Below are 19,110 nucleotides of genomic sequence, written 5' to 3' on the forward strand. Positions count from 1 at the left end.
CAAGAATGTGTGTATTTTTTTTAAGACTCTATGTTCTTGTGCTGAAGAATGATAGGTTTAGGAGTTATGTTTGAGGATCTTGCCTCGTAGGATGAAGGGATACACCGCCTTCTCTCTTCGAGACAGCGAGTCACGTGAAACCATTTAGCTGACGTCTACAGAGAAGGAATAGGGTTTTATCTTGTTTCTATAAACGAAATACTTTGTATTAACAGTAAACTAAAGAGTTTAAAATAAATAATATAGGTACACATGTTCTACCAGTGCAATTGACCGTATTGCAATTTTTTTTATTTACCTCTAATTACCTCATAAAATACAGCAGCAATTATACGTTCCAAAATTCTGATATCATCCCTCACAGCCAACGAAGAAACTAACTGAAATATTTACGCTGCCCAACATTGTGTTGCGGATCCTTTTACGGAGTTGTACGATTTACCGACTGTTTGAAGGGATGGCCTTTCCCCAACAGAAAAACCCGCTTGTTCACAGAAAGCTTAGAAGATACCACAATTGAATGTTACCACACACATGTGGACACCCCCTCCTCCCCCAATTCCCTTTTCAACCACCGCCAGTCGACAAGCTGGTAATGGAAAATAACAGAAGGACGTTAGCGGCGCGTGCGTGGCGAGACAGCCACCAGAGATGGGTGTTATTCCCATCGAATTGAATCAGTGTCAAATGCCAGATCCCTACCAGATCCTACTGTTATTTTTATGTCGGACGTATACAAAAAAAAAAGAGTTGGGGATGTATGAGAAAAAAAATAGAGGTTGGGGAACAGGGTTGCTGGATTTGCACAGTGTCTCGTGTATGATGGTCTTCCTTTCTATATCCCCCAGTCCATTCTCTTCGTTCTGAAAGGGAATATTGCACAGAACGTGCTGGCCAAATAATAGCCTTGGAAGAAAAAAGTGGCCAACGCTCATTCGAAAAAAAAAGTAGATTTTCCACGCGTTACTTTTCTGCGTTGCGCCATACTTTGAGTTTAGACGCCCAAAATATTTTAAATTTATTTTGCAAGAATGTATTGAGAGTTAAATACATGAAAAAAAAAAACACAATCTATCATTGCTGAAATTTGCAAGCAGACGTTTAACCTTGCGTCTTGCACGTGACGAATATGAAAGCAGCTAGCTTTAGGAAGCTTCGTACTATAATCTTATGCGCTGGCTTAGTTGCGTCGGTTCTTGTAGATTTTTTCAACTGCCGTTGGTGAGTTCTTTACTTCAATATGTAACTTGGAATAGTTTAAAAGCTGGTCTCTTAGTTGACGAGTACATTTAATAAATACATTTTATTTGTCATGTTCTAAAGAGCTCAAAGATTAATTTTAACTCTCTATATTTAGGATATTATTCACGAAAATATGTTGACCACATATAAAATTGAATTATTTCCTGTAAAAAACCACAGCATTCTAGGTGATTAAATATAATATATAACCCTGTTATTCAAGGCCCTCAATCTTATACTACTGTAAGAAGTATCCGTATTTTCTAACAATGAAAAACATAATTGTAACCCTTCGACCCTCAGCGAACTCAGCACGTACGGGAACATGTGACGAAGTAAACGGGGCGCGTAGGTCGTTCTTGCAGTGGGGTGTTCACCGCGAAATTTCAACCCCTACAACTCACCCCATCCTCTCTCGCCCTTCCCTCATGTCTGCTCGGGGGTCTCGTTTCAAACTACCCTCCCCAAAAGAGCGCGCGCGCGCTCAATCCAGACCTGCAGTACAATGACGATTATTGGCTCGAAATGTTAAGTTTATTTAGGACATTGTGAGGCGAATGCTACGCGACACGGGGAGAGGAGGGTTGCGATGTTCTTCGTGACCGGGTTCAGGGACAGTCAAAACGAGTTTCTCTTCCTCGCGAGTAGGACGCGGAACTCGCGATGACGATTATAGCCATTTGGACCGTCGTGAAACGTCCTTCGGCCAGACGTCACCGCCGCTGTATGTCATCACTGCAGCTTGTCCATGTCATCATGGATACAGGGCTGCCCTGTATTCTCCTTCAGGAGTATTTACTATCACACATAATCTCTCTTCGTTACCTGACGGCGATCGCGCGTACACGTGTGTGTTAAAAGAATAGTTCTTCTTTCTTCCCTGCACTAGCCACCGCCGCTAATTATACTGCATCAGCAACTGGAGTTCGCTTTCCGTAACATAAAATAGAAAAAAAACATGTTTTAAGGCAATATAAGTATCATACCGTACTACCAAAAACAGACCCAGCAAGTAAAACTAAAATAGATATCATAAAAGTTATGTTATTTGATATTATTGAAGTTAAAAACTGAATTTTTAAAAATTGCTGAATTTATAAAAGAAAATATTAAAATGTTTAAATACAACTGTAATCCTTCCTGCATGCAAACATTTCATAATATTCAGCTTTAAACCGTGGAATATTCTCAAGCTGAAAGAGTGAAGTCCAAACTGAAACTCAATCGACTAAATTTAATTCCTGTGTTAGATTTTAGCCGTAATGCCACATAAGAATAAATCTAAATGATGAGCGAAATGAGAAAGAATATCTTATAACTATTTTTATTTTGCACTAGTGGTTTCACGAAAACGTGATCATGATTTTGATACCTGAATTTTGAACGTTGTGACACCCAGAAGCAGTGGCGCTCCTTAGGTTTTCATGGCAGGGAGAGACTGTCATGGTTCAACGCTGCCTTCTGCAGTATGAATGAGAAAGGACGACAGATCGCGGGAATCGTCCCAGACGACGCGAACGTAAATGTTTAAAAAAAAGAAGCTAACTTGTGGTCGCTCCTCTCGATTGTGATGTGATATTTTATGACGCACCTTTCGGTTTGAAGATAAACTCGAAAAGAAACTCCCTCTACAGAACCAAACACTAACCATACAATGCGTGTTGAATCACAGCGATTTACCGAGGCGATCCATACCACGGGGAACCGTCAAACATAATAACACCGTGTATTTCCCTCCCACGTTTTGTGTTACAGAAAACTCCCCCCAAACATTTTTTTTTTCGCCCGCCACCGATGAGAAACTATTGTTAAACATCGGCAGGACACGTGTACCTGCCCTTTTAAACAATAAAATCGGGGGAGAAGCATTAAAGTCTCATATATTTTTTGAGAACCCCCAAACATCTGCCGGTTTTAACCCGCCATAAACCTCCGCGGTGTTTACTCGACGGGCTATTCGGCCGGTGTAGGAATATCAGGGTGTCGAGAATAACAGATTTTCTTCGCCAGCGTGCGGAAAGTGATTGGAGAGTAAGCAGTGTTTCTCAGCCATTGTTAGTTGCGAACTTTGTGCAGTTTAATTTATATAGTTTATACAAACAATTCACGATTGAAGCTCAAACTGAATCGGTCATCTGCAATTTGGGTACCAAAAGACGTGGTAAAACACCCTTTCAGCTGCCAGCCTAGTCATGGGTGCATCTCTGTTAGTGAATCGGGAGGATAAGTGCGACTCTCTTTGGTGTTTCCAGTGCGGTATCGCCTCTAAGCGCAAGGCTCTGAAATGGCGCGCACTCTTCGCGAATAGGCCAGCTATGAAACTTTAATGGTAACCATACACCATTGTATTTCGGATAATCGAATATAAATGGCAATGCAAGGACCTCGGGTGTATTCGATATTCTTTACTGAGTATTCAGGTCAAAACATTATTCAGAAAACATTCGTTTTAGCCATCTTCACTCTCTATAAATACAGTTTAAAAACCAACTACGAACGAAACAGAACTATTCATCCGTGCTCAGCGTATTATTAAATGTTTATGCGTCAGCTCAAAACGCAAGTCATAGACTAGGGCCTACATCGAAATCGTCTTCCGTTTCATGGATATTTTTGACCACCCATTAGAGACCAGTTAATTTAAGAATATCGTCTAGGACGAGAGCTCAAAATGTACACTGAAAAAATTATGAAAATAACTCATAGTCTTGCAAACCAGATATCGCAAGCAAATGTTTCGATTTAGGACAAGTATCAGAATCGACGCCTACACCAGGGCATTCCTGAAGAATGCTCAGAATGACATGATGCGCGGACGGGTAAGCGGTCAGAAGATAAGTTTCCGGATATAATGGGAGCACTTAGAGACAACCCAACACAGCAAATAATAATAATAATAATAATAATAATAATAATAACCCAGCGAAGTGCGGTGCACCTGGGATTCGAACCCGAATCCACTCGCTTCTAGCTGCGAAGACTTCCGGGAACTGTTTCCCGGACGGAATCCACATTTGGAACGCTTGCGGCGGGTATTTTTTTTTCGTGGAATGAGGCTGTTTAGCGTCACAGACATATTCCTTCTTCCCTCACCTCCCGAACCGGGCGCAGCGCAGAGGAGTCGGATGGTGGTTTGTGAGCGGGGGAAGCGGGGAGTGGCTGGCGCCTGGGACAGTGTTTCACAGTTATGTACACAAGGCCGCCTTGGAAGACGACGGCGGCGTAGGTGGGCCGGCAGATAGACGGAGTAATAATACCAACAACCACCCCTCCTCTCTCTCCCTCCAACCTTCAGGCCGGTTTTTATTGTGCGGCTCTGGTGCCCGGGATAAACCCCCCTCCCCCCCAGACGCCCGACATGGGTGGTGGCGCCTCTAGCGGCGTCCCCGTTAGTTTAGTCTCCCGCGGGCCCCACCCCTCACCGCCCACCGGGTCCACGAATTCGACAACGAGGTTCCTTGTGCCGAGTCGGGTGTAACCTTTCGCTTCCTGGCCATAAACGTGTGAAGAAGGTGGTCGGATAGGGAGAAGGTAAAATTTTGGGAAGGAAGGGAGGGGGAGGGGAGGAGGGGGCAGGTTGGTGCGGCTCTGTTTTCTTTATTTGCCCAGGCTCGCAGACGACCCACGTGTACGGCGCCGACGATGATCATCCTGGGAACGCGCGTTGCTTCGACGCTCGACGCAAGCTCCACCTTCAATTATAAAGATGTAATTCTCTGGCGGTATGATTAAAGGTATCACCTTGTTGTGCCTAACACGCCAGCCTCTTGATTTACTGAAATCTGTAAACCCTGTCGCGAGTTTGACTACTGAAATTTGTAGTCTACACTTACCTGAAGAGATCCAAGAAGATCGAAACATGGATGCGTAAATTTCTGAACCTTGAGCAGCCTCACGGTTTTACAACCCGAATTCTGTACCTATACCGCGAGGCTGCTCAAGGTTCAGAAATGTAAGCATCCATGTTTCGATCTTCTTGGCTCTCTTCAGTTAAGTGTAGACTACAGATTTCAGTAGTAAAACTTACGACAGGGTTTACAGATTTCAGTAAATCAAGAGGCTGGCGTGTTAGCCACAACAATGTGATACCTTCCATCTTCAATACTTTCTTTTTACGTGTAAAGGTCTCAGCTCTCGGTACACGTCAAGTGCGGGAGTGATTCGTGAGTGCGAATGAATTCAAGGAACGGAAATGTGTAACAACCATCTTTGGTGGATGACGCGGAACACAATTTCTACAAAGACAAAGGGAAACTTTGTAATATTAACTGTTTAATGAATTTTTATTTTTAACAAGATGCACAATATTATTAGTAAAATTAAGTACTTGTAGAAAATTAGGTCCAAAGCCGAGGTTTAGTTTTCAATCCTTTTTTAAACTTTTATGGAGCCGTTTTATTTTAGAGTTTAAATTTTTGATTTACTAATAAAAAGATTCAATTGTCGTCGTAGCTGCTTCGGCAGCGAATTATAGCGGCGGGTAGGGTAACAACGCGTGATTCGCGTAAAAAAAGTAGTTGAAAACAAATTTGCATATATTTATCACACTCAGCATTATTTTAAATAATTATATGTTAAATTTCATGTGTGAGACCAGAGTTTCGTATTATAAGTGCATTTGCAACATGAGAACACATGAATTTGCTCGGTACCGACTGTTAGATGTTACACATCTTGCGAACACTGAAAGACTTGCTCACTTTTTTTATTTTGCGAGCGCCCTCTGTTGTTCGAGTTGTCAGTACACTTCTCGTCCCTCTGCCCCCCCCCCCGGCCTTTTTTCCCCAACCCCCAACCCAAGATGTTGCTGCTTCGATCTTCCCAGTGGGGTTCGAACCCTGGTTTTTTTCACGTTGGGATTTTTCGGGGTATTTCCGTTTCCCACATCGTTTCATTCCAACTCTGCTTCGTTACCATGTCAACACCTTTTTTCCCATTGTCTGAAATTTACCAGATTTCTACGCGATGTCAGTCTGAATCGATTTCCAATTTTTATTTTTCTGTGAGGAGATATTTGCGTGTTCAACTCTGGGCTACGCGTATAGATAGGTCGTGTTTCATTCTCAGTCAAAAATGTATTGCCTCACAACAGTATTATTTTATTGACGTAATTGCGATGAGGTTTGTTTAACTGGCTAAGACATCCAACCGTTGGAACGTTAAGAGAATTGCTTTACGGCAAATGAAATGTGTTATCTACTCTAAGACATGCAACGTACAAATATATTGCTTCAGTGCAGTCAACGAAATATTGTTGCTCATGCAACACACGAGTTGTTTTAGTTTTATTCACCTAATTACTGAAGTTCCTAAAGTTTCGCGCGATATAAACTAAAAATGCTCAAGAATGCACGACGTCTCAGAAAGGATTTGCACGAATAAACGAAAGACAATAAGAATATGGTTAGTAGTTTAGAATGCTACCAACGTGGGTCGTCTATCACACCCAGAGATACAAACAGGATAAGACCAAGTGTTAAATTAATGAAAATAAACACACGTACTTGAAAAAAAAAACAGCAAGTTCCGAGTTTCACCTCAAGACTGATAGAGAATAACTTTGCGATGAGAAAGAAACATTTAAATTTTAAACATCGTTAGCAAGCAGGGGAAAAAAAAACCACCCCCTCCCGTGGCGTATAAATATCTACGCTTCACTCTTCTTCAGGAGAAGGAAAATAAAATATACAAAAGGAACGTTTTTTTTTGAAAACCCATCTCTTTCCCGGGGCCATCTCAGGAGTTTGTTTGCATTATTTTTCCGGCTAATTTCTGTTCTCGTGCCGAGTTCTTTTATTTATTTTTCTTTCTTCGGCAGCCCCCGCGCGGATTGCGAGCTCGGGTTTGATCCTGGGGGTTGTAAGGGGGGAGGGGGAAGGTTGGGGTGGATATTGTTCGGCTTCCAAACCCACCCCCTCCACTCGCCGGGGGGTGCCACGAGGCCTTGGAATTATGGAAAAGGAGGGGGGTGGGAGAATGATACCGTTTGAATCCAAGGGGATGGCTCGGGGTTCGGGGAGAGAGATGCGGAGAGTGAATGAACAGTATTTGTTTATCTGCTCCGGTGAGCAGACGGGGGAGACCCCGGCAGATCTAGACACCCCCTCCCTTCCCCCCACCAAACTACTCTACATTCGTACCCGCGGGCCCATCCAGCTCCTCGCTTGTTGTTTGCCGTAATTATTATGATTTCCTCCTGAGAAACGGGCGGTTGAGATCCATAGATGCCAGGAAGCCCCATTTTATTTTCGTCCGATGTTCCTATTATCTCGCATCACCGACTCTTTATTTAGTTTTGATGGCAGGGGGAAGAAAGCCTAAAACGATATATATATATAATATGTATAGACTACATAATATTCCGCAAGGAAAATTCTGTATCGGATAAACAAGTCGAAAGCCACACTACTTTTCATTACTAAACTATTAGAAATACTGCAAATCAATAGAATTTCACAGAAAATGATTAAAATGCCTTTCGACCAGGTTTAATGTAGATCAGTTTCAACAACTTCCCATCAAAATTTTACTGGTTCGCATTTAATATATACTGATATTAAAATATGTTATCAGCCAATTTTTTTAAAGAAAATATATGACATGCCTTGGAACGTATTTAAATAGGTTCACATATAAACTAAGACGAAGTTTTACAGAATGAAATGCAGGACATCTGAGGTATTGTCTGTAAAATGGCCGTAAAATACGAAACGTGACACTAAAAAATGTTCCCGGAAGAATAGTGTTGCAATTCGAGGGTTATAATTGAGCGAATCCAAATTTTACATCCAGGTTTTAAGATTATATTAAAGTATTAATTGTTGTTGAAGTGCTATGTATTGTTTTTCTATTGCAAAGTTTACTGCCGTAAAGACCAAAACTTGGATTTGCGACATTATCATCCAATAAACATAGCAGCATCAGAGAAACTGCCTTATGTATGTGAAAATAGTTTGTAATGAAATATATATTCAGTAGTGATACTTATTCAGGAATACAATGCAACTATTTTTAAAAGTAGGGAAAAATGTATTTTTAATTTTTTTTAAATGTCAAGCATAATATAAAAAATTAAACAAAAATACAACTACGAAAACCACGGGGAAGACGGTTGGGGTAATGTTGCAACAAGGAAAGATAAAGAAGAGGGAGTTCGGCTATACCCGGAGGCACGCTGCTACTTCCCAGTATCGCTGCCCCTTGAACCTTCCAGCCGTTATGCAACTCCCTAAACAGCCATGAAGAGCGGGATTGTCTACGTAGCCAGGAGTCACGAAACTGCCGCCTCGCGATGCTGCCTTTTCTCCTCCCGGACGCCGAGGCAGGACGCGCTGTTTTTTTTTTTTTTTTAATGAAAATGTTGGGCATTCCACGTGTCGCCCGACCCGCCCTCCTACTACTCACTACCAGGCTTCATCGTCTGGCTGGGCTCCCTCCTCCCCTGATTAATAACACGAGATTAACCTTTAAGGGTGCGCGAGGAGGGGCAAAAATCCTCTCCTACGATTGTCCCTGCGGGAAGAAGTTGCAGCCGGCACCGACGATGAATGATATCCTACATCTCAGACGTTTACTACGCCTTTATTATGTCTCGCGGGACAGATTACTTTGGGTGTTCCAACATGGCTGAAGAGACGTTTAAAAATACGTTTGCGAACTCACTATCTGAATTGTACTGGCGCACTGGGAGACACTTTCAGACTTAAATACATTCATCGTACAAACTTAATTTTATCCAGAAAATGTAATCGTTTTCACGTGTCAATAACGTTAATACATAAATTGTAAAGTTAAATATATTACAACAATGAAATAATACAAAATATTCACATTAAAAATATGCTGTCAGTTTTTTATGAGATAATTATTAAAACTATGAGATGGGAGATTGTTTTTAAACTTTCATTACTAATATAATATTAAAATTATTCAAACCTCTTTTTGACCTAGGCATATTGTTTTTATTTGTTCCACCGTCATCAATTAAAACCAGTAAATAAATAGGTCAAGTTCATTGTACTCTAACAAATTTTTTAACCCGTCATGTTTTGTCACCAGTCGTCCATGAAGAACTAAGGTTTAGGATGAGATTTTTTTTATTTTGTCATACGTTGCAGGAGCTTAACATTAAAACTGTTGAGTCAGCTATCATTGTTAGCAAGCTAATGCCAACACGCTTGCTACTAGCTCGATGCTTCAGAAATATTTCATATTACGTTGTTATAATTAGAACTGTCAAAACTTAGAAATACGTAACTTAGAAACACACAACGCCGAACCACATAATTAAAAACACAATAAGATATAAACGCATGACTTAGAACTTTCATGATTTAGAAACACGTAACTTAGAAAACCGCAAATGAAACACACAATGCCGAACAACATAACTTAGAATCGTCTAATTAAGAAACTCACAACATAGAACACAACCTACAACTTATTATTCAAGAAAAAAATTCCACATTACTCAGAACTGCCTCATGTTAGAACAAAAATAATTTAGAAACACAACGTCGAAATACGCAACTTAGATACATCGTAACTTAGCAAACCATAACTTAGAAATATCACAGCTTAGATCACGTTTCTTAGAAATAGGTACATAACGTTGAAACACACAACGTGCCGCAAAAGACTCAACTTGGAATCGTCAAAAAATTATGTACACACAACGTAGAAACAGGGGTAACTTAGGTAACTCTGTCTTGTGTGTTTTTAAGTCACGACAGCGAGAGCGCTGCCTGGCGCCGTCGACAAAGAGTCCCCGGCGGAGGGATACGGCGCGAGGGAGAGCAGGGGCATCAGGGGCACTTACTACCGGCGGTGCGGAGGCTAGCGCCCCAACCGCCCTGATAACCATGAGAATGGCCCAGTTTGTCGGAGCTGTTTCCGGCGCCCGGCCGACAGGTGTCGACACTGTTCCTCTTCCCTCCCTCCCCCCCACCCCACAACCCCCCTCCGCGGCTCCACCTCCGACGTCCGCGCCCGGCGTATCGTAACTCAAGAGACCCCTCCCCATCCCTTCTGCCCGCGACAATGCCGGCCCATTCACCGGCGCGACACAGCGCCTCCCGTGGTCCCCCGCGCGGGACTGCGGCCGTCGTCGCATGCATAAGTGACGTCATCCCCATGCCACTCCAACCCTTCCTCGCGACACCTCCATCGGGAGCCTGTGTGCCGGCCGCCGGCTCATTGACATTCGAGGTACGGCTCTTAAGAGGCCTGGCCACACGGCGAGCTGGATTACCGACAGCCGACCCAAAGGGCGCGGCGGACAGAACACAGAGGTGTCGAGGCCTTCATTGTTGCCCTTCCTCCTGTTCCGAAGCCAAGGGGCATGGATCACCATCTCGTCACGTCACTCAGTGACACACTCGCGCGCCCACAATACGCCATGATGGCTTCTTGGCTTTTAGGGTCGAGACCGCGTCTGCTGGGAAACGATGACAGGCCCTTTCGTTTCGGCACGCCTCGTTGCAGCCATCTTCTGAGCGATGGCTGCGAAACTTTGACCATGACAGCCTTCGATCAAGAATGAATATTCAATTGGTTACTCAAAGACAAAAGCTTGTCCCAACTAACACTTACTTAAAATTCTTACTGAGCAGAAACAAAATTGTGAATACTGTTTGATTAAAATTAAATTTTAGAAAGTTACAAGTTAAAATAATAATACCCAAGGCGTGATTCTCAGTCCGTACCCACGCTACTATTTCTGTTGGCTGTACGTATCCTTTTTTTTTTGTATGCTGGCGCTTAAAAACTAGCCCCCTGGTAAAAATAACAGACACTTAATGATACAGTGTTTCCTTGTTTTCATTCTCTTTCTCTCTCAGTCCCACCCCATCCCACGATATGTGTAATAATAATCATCACAGTTTACACTCCGGGATGTTAAGGCTTGGAATTGAACGGTGCCGTTATGGGAGCTTGGATCTTAACGGTGGGGCAGGAGTAAATATGGTCGAGGTCGTTACGGAAATAAATTGGTAGAAAAAAAAGTGTTATGTGTTTTATTTGTTAAGCTATGAACACTTTAGTACCTTCCTGCATGATTACAATTCAACAGTGGTTGGTATTGCGACGGGAATGTAAACTTTAATATTAGAAATATTTGTGTCTTAAAATATAGTAACGAGTTAGCCTCGGCAGGTTTTCTTAGGGATGCGTTTACGTTGGGCGCGTGGAACTAAAGGACTCACTCCCGTTGCTTGTTAATGCGGCAATCTGCTTGTATTTCAAGAAGGCATACCTATAAACAACTTAAAAATTTCATAACTTTTAAACGTTTCTTTTTTTGCAGCACGTGAACTTCATAATCATTTATGTGTTTCTGTGATTTATTCCTGTATGAACTTAATTAATAAATAAATATATAGGCATGTATAGGAATATATATATATAAAAAGAAAAGATTCCGTTAATGTTCTTAAAAATATATAAATGTGTTTTTGGAGTTAGTCTCCAAGTGGCTTTGGAGTCAACTTTATCTTGTCAGGCCCTCTGGGCATAACTGTGCGACATTAAAAACAACAACGCATCTTTGTTCGCAACATAGGCGCCTTAGGTCTGTTTCGAAACGGGACGTCTAAGTGAAGCGCCACGTTTTGGACACGGTTAGCGGATCGCTGGGCATTCTTGTCCACCCCTCGACCATCCCGTTATCTCAGCCGCGACAGTCAACTGTTGCGAGAGAGCCGGGGTCCTTCTTCAGGTTGTGGGAGGGTCGCACGGCCATTAGTGTCGAAACAGAAGTGTCGCGAGGGGAGTCCGCGATGCTACAACACCTTAGTCTTCTCCTCCACCCACACTGCTTCCTCCAAGGAAACGGCGATATTACGGAAGACTACCTTCCCTCCTCCAAAAGTCCTGGTCGGGATTTTTCTTCCGCCGGCGGGGGAGACAATAAAGAGTTATTGGCCGCTATATCAATCTCATGTTGGGGGCGAGTGTGGAGGAGGTTTTGGCCTTCGCGTGCCCCCCCCCCCCCCTTTTTTCCCTCCTCCAAAAGCCTCTAATGAAACGGTCCGCCACCCAAGCGCCGTTAAACTGTCGACGTCACGTGATTCACAGGCGTCCACCGACAAGGAGTCCCGACGTCGATTCCTTCAAGAATCTGACTCATTCATTAATTTTTTTAAGTTGAAACTTATTTACGAGTGACACGGGTGAGTCTGTGGGGGTGATTAATCAGAGCATGGCGAAAATTGCAGCGCTCAGGAGTGGGGAGGTAGATGACGTAGAGGTGGAGGGTGAACATTGAGGGTCCCACTCCTCACTCTCAGGAAAGCGTTAGTGAAGTGACGTTATAGTGCTGCGATATGCGGAACACTGGAAAATCTATTATAAATTTTTTAAAAGTTCACTGAAGACACGGAAATTAGTGGATATAAATACATTTTCAATGTATAATGGCATATTTTTCAATGAGTCCTGCCCAAAACACAGTCGAAATATGCAACCGTAAAAACTTTCTCAAACTCATCTAATAATGGATCAGTTGTAACCGTTTCTTCATCGTTCTAATCATTACTTTGCTTATGTTAGCATAGTTTCATTTTTTTCTTCAATGTTTGCTTAAACCATTGATCGTTCCTTAACAGTATGACCGCGAGACTTTAAATGTGCGTGTCTCAGTTAAAAAAAAAAAAAGAAAAAAAAACTATACATAAATCAGTTTGGTAATTTGAACGCAATTTTCTGTTGAAAACTCAAATGTACCATTTTTGTGACCTACTCCCAACGATTAGGTTTAGTTTTTCTGAAGAGATTCAAGTAGGCCTACTCATTTTAAAGAGGCAAAATTTTCCAAAGTAGGCAATTCAGTTTTGAAATCGGTAATATTCGATTTTTTTTTTTAAATAAAAAACAAACAAAACAACTGAAACACTTGCCGCTTTATTAAAAGAGTATGTATTTGAAGCGTGTGCACTCAAATTGGACCGAGGATCTAATGTTGACTGGGAAGGGTGGGGGGGGGGGGGCAGGTAGAAGGCGCTAGGTAAGCGCTGGGCGAATGAAAGCGAGGCAGGAGAGGTGAAATACCTCCGAAGAGGTAATCAGAGAGACGCGTTATGATCTCATCTGGAGTGTCGACGTCTTCTCGGCCTTAATCAGACCTTGGCGACACGGAGGGGGAGGGAGAGTGCCGTAGGGGTGAGAGAGACAGAGAGAGAGGGGATGGTCGTCAGAGGCCAGTTACAAGGACTGACAGCACACGGAACAGGAAGGGGGGGAAGAGGTGTTGGGAAAAGGGAGACGCAGGGCAGAAATTGCCGAGCAGTTAACGTCTTAGACGACTCTCCGAGACGAAGTCGCAGTTCCGTCCGCGAGAAGGGTGCCCCACGGCTCTTTCTCTCTCTCTCTCTCTCTCTCTCTTCATCTGACGTGGCGCGCAGTTTGCCAAGTGCCCATCCCTTCCTCCCCCCCCCCCCCCCAGCCCTCATGACGTCCAACCAACTCTCCCAAGTCGTCCACCTGATGTGATCCCGCTTAAAGTGCCTCCCTGAAGGGCGAAGATTCACTCCTGGAATGGGATTTTCTCTTATTACATTCGTCAGACGACGTTATCCAAGTCCCCTGGTATGGCCAACATCGTCCATTTTCTCTTAATTAGAAAACTCTCGTAATCTAATGGTACATTGTTAAAACTAGGCGCTATTATTTTATAAAATCTTGAAAATGTTGTCAGTAAATTTCTAAGCATTCAAAAAAATTAAGTTTAAGTATAATGATATAAATGTTTCTGCGTTTTAATATTTTTACAACATATACTTCTACTGGTTTACCCACAATAAAGGTAATGTTAATGATTTTATATAATTAAGTTTAACTCGAAACTTAGATTGTATTACTGCTATAAAAATATATTTGTTAAATAATGTTACCATATTCCCTTACTTTATGAAATTGTATAACTTTCACTCTGTTTAAGATAAGGTGTCACTTTTGAACAGTTTCTTCTGATTGTTACAATCAGACTTGTTAATTAAATAGCTATTGCGATGTTTTAAACAATACAAATGAAGATTTGTATAGCAACAGAATACTTACATCGATAACTATTTTATTTTATTTTATAAGATTATTCATCTGTCAAATTCCGAATGTTAGCTGAAGTAACAGTATAAATAGCGACACATTACCGTGAATAGAGTGTTATTTATCTTAATTATCTCTTCTCTGAACAAGTGAAGCCGGTTTTATTTGTTTATCTTTTTAAAATCTTTCTTTGGCATTGAAAATTACAATTCCTAATAAATAATTATACCTGACACACACTTAGTAATTTAAATTTTAACAATTAGTAATGTACAAAAATTATTCACCAAATTTATTTTATGTCTAATATATATCAAAAAGGGTAAACAATTATTCCTAACCTCCTGATAGAACTTAAGGTTAACTTTTCTAAGAAGTAGATTTCAGTCATTTCACACACACAGACACACACACAATCGAGATGTAATTACAGGATATTAAATTTAGTAATTGCTTTCGAAATAACATCAATCTTTTAAGAAATAAGCGGGTTAAACTTATGATGGACATAGACTTAGATGAGCAACTTATGAGCTTGCATGCCATCAGTCTCTCTCAAGCGAGAGATATGTCAATACCCACGGACTATCCTCATGCGGCGCCTCGAATGAGCGCAATGCCGTTGTGCTCTATGTCCGTCCGACATCCAGAGAAAACACGTTCCTCACGGAACGGAGAGAAAGAGAGGAGTGTCGCTATTTAAGTGGCTTATCGCAAAGCCCACCTCTCCCCTCTCCACTTTCCCGGTCCGGTCGAGGTGTTATATCGTCCAGGGGCGAAACGTTTGCCGGAATGGAGGGGGGGAGGGGGGTGGAAAAGGTTTATAGCCGGAAGTATATGAAGTCCAGCAGGGTTTACTTGGTCGCCGACACCTCCGATAGCACCTCCCTCTCCCCCCCCCCCCTTCACTGGCCAGACCTGACACAATGACATAAAAACTGTTATTGCCTCCAATAGAAGGCCCCTCTGGAATCGCAGTGCCTCCTGGGGTCGGAGTTCCTCGCCGAAGAAGATTTACCCCGCGCGGGCTTTTGCGGGGTGTGGAGAGTTGAGGGGAAAGAATAAAACACGATGACCGGCGTAATTGGCAGTTTTACGGCGTTCTATTCGGACGGGGGGGTGGGGGTTGCAGGAGAAGAATCTTCTGGTCCACCAGGTCCTTCATTTAGCGCGCGGGGCGGCCGCAGCGTCGCCGAACTTGATTCGTTGCCGCGGTTACATGGGTTGGTTGCTATCTCGCGACAGCCACGGCTTTCGAAACCAGGCGTGATCCTAAAGTGCCAATCATTTTATTTATTTCCTAACCTGACTGAAAACTAAGTCTGTCTGTTCGAGAGGTTCTGGGTTATGGAAGACTCCATGTGCGTCCCGGACCGAAGCCTGATCATGCTGGGTTTTCTTCATGTTCGTTCAGGGACTTGAACCAGCCATTGCAGCAACTGACGCCGTGAATGACTCCCACAAAACTCCAGGCTTTAACCAGTTAAGTCGGGTTCAGGTTAAACCTAACTTGGAAACAGGTAAAACCCTGGGCTTATTCTTGAGGGGGTTAAATATCGCAAGCATTAAGAAGGCAGGTTCAATACAGGACAAGAAGTGTTGGTCGGGACGGAAAGTTTCAACCAAATGTTTGGACCTTGCGGGCCCGCATTAGTGGTTTTTTGGTTGTTCGCATCTGGACTTGTACCAGTGGTGCGTGCGCCCCTGGCGGCGGACGACAGTACTCGTCAGCCCACGGCTGCTAGTCAGCTCGTGTGCTCGAGACTAGGAAAGCAGATGGTGTTGGAACGCGCACAAGAAAACAATTGTATTGACGCGACTGGCCGTCAGATCTCGCTCCAGAAGGGTTGGAGCGGCAGGTCGCCTGTCGCCAGGGACGGCTCGTTACCACAACGCCGAAATATCATAATCAAACCTAACCTTACCTAACCTAACCTTACCTAGCGTAATATAACTTAACCTAACTTAACCTAGCCTATCCTAGCCTAGCCTAATCTAACCTAGCCTAACCTAGCCTAACCTAACCGAACCTAGTCTAACCTAACCTAGTCTAACCTAACCTAGTCTAACCTAACCTAACCTTTGTGGCAGTCCTGCAATGACATTTTTCGGCCTTAGTGTATTTCGGCGTTGTGGTAATTCGGCGTTGTGGTAATTCGGCGTTGTGGTAATTCGGCGTTGTGGTAATTCGGCGTTGTGGTAATTCGGCGTTGAGGTGATTCAGCGTTGTGGTGATTTGGCGTCGTGGTAATATGGCGTTGTGGTAATTCGGCGTTGTGGTAATTCGGCGTTGTGGTAATTCAGCGTTGTGGTGATTCGGCGTTGTGGTATTTCGGCGTTGTGGTGCGTCCCCGCCAGGGACAGGCGGTCGGCACTTAGCGAAATGATCCAGTCTGTCATCGCAGAACCCTGGTCCCTCAGCATCTACGCTTCAGGAGCTACGAGTTAATCAACTTTGAAATGTCTAACCGTGAGTTGGTGCATCGGGACGAGCTCAGGAAAGATAGAGCTGCAGTTTGACCTGTCGCGAGTAGGCAGTCGGTATCACAAAAGCCCCGTAGGTTTCTATCTGTTCCAGCGGAGCCCGAAATGTCCGCGTGCCGATGTTTCGACATACGCGGCAAGGTTTATTCATATTTTGCCAGATTCTAGTGTCATTTTACCTGACACCAGTTTAATAATTTCTTCCCAAAATCTGCTGTCTTGTTGAGCTTGAAAGCGCACACTACTTTGTTCACAACAATTTCATTCAAAAGAATGATAGTTACGTGAATTTTGCTTTCCAAACAGAAGTTTGCAGTAGGTTATGACTAACGAACATATTCATTACAACTAATTTATCAAGCGTTTATATTTACATACACCTGTAAGCACCAAGGATATTTCGGAAAGCTGAAAATGTTAGGAATGTGTGAAACATGGATGTACCTATAGCAAACCACAATGTTTGTCGTTGCTTGTTTAAGATTGACACATATTTAAAAACTACTGAGTCACGAAGAATGTGGGTTACAAAATACATTTTATTAAGTATAATGATACCTCACCGAGCATTTAGGTCACGATAACAAGATAAATTTGCTACTGTGAACTTTTAACACAATAGTGGAATATTTAAAACTAATTGTGGACGATGATTTCTCAACAATCAGTGTTAAAATGTTATCGATACTTAAATGCAATCTAAATAATGCCTTTAAATATGTGTCACAAATAAAAAGTATATATTGTGAAATAATTTGAAATTATGAATCTATTAATAATCTTTACAGAATGAGTCAATTAATAATTATTTTACAAAGATAATCATAGTTGCATTTTTGTCTTATAATAAAACAATTGCACGCATGTTATGTATTAGTATATAAAATTATTTGTATTGCATATGAATGTTTACTAACTTTCCTTATTATTTCTTTGTCCTGGACACAGCATTAATCTTGACGTCATTTTCCAATGGATCATAAATTTAAATTTGTAATTACGTAGATGTACACAACAATTCCTATATATTGCAAGAAACTTAAAAATACGATTCTTTTAGTATACGTTATAATGTTTCGCATCCGTTTGAAGAAATAAAATGTGTCAACACTAGTTTAGGACATAATTAATACAGTATTAATTTACTAAACGTACTAAAATATGCATAATTTAATATGTTTAGACAGGTACGACTGTAGCAGCATATTAAATTAATGAATGACGTCAAGATAATGAAATCCATAATCTATCTCCTACTTACTTCTATCAATTTATCTACTGTCTCCTTACCAAACAGCCTATGCTGACACCTGATTTTCCTCCAGATCACACGTTAATACCTTCAACCCAGCACTTTTCCCATACCAATCTCACTTATAAGAAATTAAATGGCGGCAAACGTCTCCACGTTATGCAAGCTAATTCCTCCAAACTGCTATCTATAAAATTATGTACTTAAAGTCGTTACTCGATGGCAGCAACCTAAAAAATTTCGCACACAGTACTCCAGTACCTCGAATATGGTGGAATCTCCTACCTGCTCACTTTAAAAAAAAACTTTCGCTATCAATGACTGCATAAAAAGTGACTTCTGTCACACAATCATCCCAACAACATGGTAGAATTCTTCAAACAACCATGACATGTCAATCTATACATCTAGTATATCTCCATTCCCGACAGCAATGTCTGTGCTATCTCTCAATCGTACATTTCTTCTTACAACATCACAGCATGGTCAAACAACCTGCCCATCTAATATATCGCTATAGCTGACAGCAACGGCCAAACCGTATCTCAATCTTACCCTTCTTCCCACAACATGACGACAACGTCAACCCACCCAGCTAGTACATATACCGCAAACGCTGACAAGCAATAACACTGTGATACCTCTTGATCTTACCTTTCTTCTTACAACATCACAACACGACGAACCTGTTTACCTAGTATATCTTTATCGCTGACAGCTACAACTAAACCATCTCTCAATTTTCACCCCTATTCTCACAACATGGCAGCATCACAAACCTGTCCATCGAATATGTCGCTGTCACTGACAAAAAAAAAAACATTTCTTCTCACAACACGGCAGCATCACAAACCTGTCCATCGAATATGTCGCTGTCGCTGACAAAAAAAAAAAAACAACAGTTCTCACAACACGGCAGCATCACAAACCTGTCCATCGAATATGTCGCTGTCGCTGACAAAAAAAAAAAAAACAGTTCTTCTCACAACATGACACGTCGCCGTTGCCGACGACGAGTGCGCCACATCTCTGCGTCACTGCCACTCACGCCGCCGGCCACCGACTCACCACCCGCCCCGCTCCCGTCC

General features: G+C 42.3%; 1 protein-coding gene across 4 annotated transcripts in view; it reads left to right on the forward strand.

Moving 5' to 3' along the window:
* Nucleotides 1–19,110, forward strand: part of LOC134542076 (dachshund homolog 1-like) — a 544,392-nt gene that overhangs the window by 192,835 nt on the left and 332,447 nt on the right. The gene's annotated exons all lie outside the window — the stretch shown is intronic.

Source organism: Bacillus rossius (assembly GCF_032445375.1).
Source record: "Bacillus rossius redtenbacheri isolate Brsri chromosome 4 unlocalized genomic scaffold, Brsri_v3 Brsri_v3_scf4_2, whole genome shotgun sequence".
In the NCBI taxonomy this organism is placed as follows: Eukaryota; Metazoa; Arthropoda; class Insecta; order Phasmatodea; family Bacillidae; genus Bacillus; species Bacillus rossius.